The sequence below is a fragment of the Nannobrachium achirus genome (genome assembly GCF_963921795.1).
Source record: "Nannobrachium achirus genome assembly, chromosome: 17".
Taxonomy (NCBI): Eukaryota; Metazoa; Chordata; class Actinopteri; order Myctophiformes; family Myctophidae; genus Nannobrachium; species Nannobrachium achirus.
The window spans coordinates 25,041,586-25,044,085 of record NC_137824.1 but is presented as its reverse complement, the minus strand read 5'-3'; positions in this window follow the sequence as shown (position 1 = coordinate 25,044,085).

Genomic DNA, 2,500 nt, shown 5'->3' with positions numbered 1-2,500 from the left:
AGAGCAGCAGACTTTGGCTTGTTGTGTTACGTACGCTGATCCACATCAGCTGACAGATGAACCATCCAACCAGTGGTGGAAGAAGCTTTTTTTTTTATAGATATCTTTTGGCTTTTGCCTTTATTGATAGATAATAGTAGACTGACAAGACATGGGGAGAGAGAGAGAGCGACGGGGAGTGACACACAGCAAAGGTTGACTGTAGTGGTTAATTTATGCTTTGTAATAATAATAAGAATCTGGGAAGCAACTATTGTAGTAACTAAAGTTTTAAAACTAAAACTGCACTCTGTCGAGGTGCCAACTTAACCCCTGTGCACAAGTAGGCCATACATGGCCTACTTGTGTGCCAGCAGAGCGTGCCATGAAGGTGCGCTCACCACTGGCATCACCACTGGCATCACCAGTAATGCTGGTCCCTCATTGACTGTTAATGATGACGTTGCCAGAAATGCTGTTCCCTGATTGGGCTACGGGCTTAAACACACGGCTACCTAGTACCTACGGTACCTACATACGCAGCCGAAGGCAGTACTTGCAAGCTTTGCTGGCGCAAGTAGATATTTGTAGTGTGGAGTAGAAGTAAAAGTACTGAAACACCCCAATAAAGGAAAACAAATGGGGTGAAAGATACAGTACAGTACAGTACTTGAGTAAATATACGGTACTTAGTTACTTTATACCACTGCATCCAACCAAAACCCATCCAACCGTAGCAGACAGTGTGTTGCTGAGTGTGACCTTTGACCTTTGCTATGCTAGATAAAGCTGTGTGTTATATATCAACCTGAGATGGATTGTAAAATAGTGTCCTTGTGTTGTGTGTGGGAGCAGTCAGAACACAACTAGTACCAGAGGGAATGTTCCATTGGCTATTAGGAGGCTGAACAACTAAATGGTTTCACTTTAACCGGCTTTGCTTGGTCCATTTACAGTAGGTGAGTAGTATTGGACAAACCTTTCCTGCAGGTCATTTATTATGGAGAAACATTGTCAATATTTATGCTTACAAAGTATTTCTTTATGTAATTTAAGATGTAATGAATTGCAAAACATAACCAGAAATGCAGAATTTTGTTCAATTTTCCAAGAAGTTTTCGGTTAATTGCCCGGCCCTATTTTGGAGTCAGTTTCAATATAATTTAGCTACTGTGCCTGTATCCAGTTACAGCCATAATACTGGACATGCAGTGTGAATATAGCTACATTCTGGTGAACAGTGGTGTAAAGTAACTAATTACAGGGCATATACTCAAGTACTCTGGAGTATTTCCAATTTTCTATACTTTTACTTCTACTCCACTACATCTCAGAGGCAACCCTAACCCTAACCCTAACCCATATTGTACTTTTTACTCCACTGCAATTAGTTGACAACTAGTTACTTTGCAGATATTGGATTATTATTACAAAACATTCATTAAAGGGGAAGACCACCCATTTTCAATATTGAAATATGTCATTAATATACCTTAGAGGAGTTGTGTGGAAATAGAAAAAAAGTTCCCCCCCTTCTTTTTTTTTTTTTTAACTTTTGTTTATTGGGTTTTTTAACAAGCATTCATTGTATGAATCAACAAAATGTTTTAACAAAAAGTCCCCCCCCTTCTGTGTTGCCTAGAACTGGAGGATTGATTTTGGGGTTTGTATTGTAAATTACAACTTGATGACATCACACATTGTACTTTACAATACAAACCCCAAAATCAATCCTCCAGTTCTAGACAACACAGAAGGGGGGGAACTTTTTTTCTATTTCCACACAACTCCTCTAAGGTATATTAATGACATATTTCAATATTGAAAATGGGTGGTCTTCCACTTTAACCACTTCTGCCTTCCAATACTTTTACCTACTCCACTACATCTCGGATCCAAATATTGTATATACATTTATTTGAAAACCACCTATTTTATACCTTGGCTATTTGAAAATAGCCGATCCACAAGCTCACAACACGTCACAATCGAAAAATATTCTACCTATGAGAGTGGATTCCGCCAATGCATTTCAATGGGAATGGCATGGATTTATGGTCTCGCGCAGCTTTCAGCGTGCAGCGCAGAGCTTGCGTTTATGCTTGAAGCACTGTTTTCCCTGTCCAATCGGGTGAGCCATCCCAAGATTGCCTGGTGGTGCCAGCCTCTATCACACACTTCGTTTTCACACTACCACCAGGGGGTGGTGTTGTGAGGTCTGGTTTAACCAGGCTAGTCCCAAGACTCAAGAACTGACAAGTGTTTGTAACGGGAAAATCCCAGTTGTCCTACGCCCAGTTGTCCTACGTCCCAGTTGTCCTACTGGGTCCCAGTTGTCCTACTGTAGCCAGTAGCTACATGTAGCCTACCCCCACCTCAGCATTCGTACAGCTACTCAAGTAGTGTACAGCTCTCGCCGAAAATTCGCCGTCCTACTGCTGTAATTATTGTCCACGACATTGCAAGCGGTGCGAAGGCCAGCGGACCTTGGTCTGGGCAAGCGCACGATAAACGCATGAAT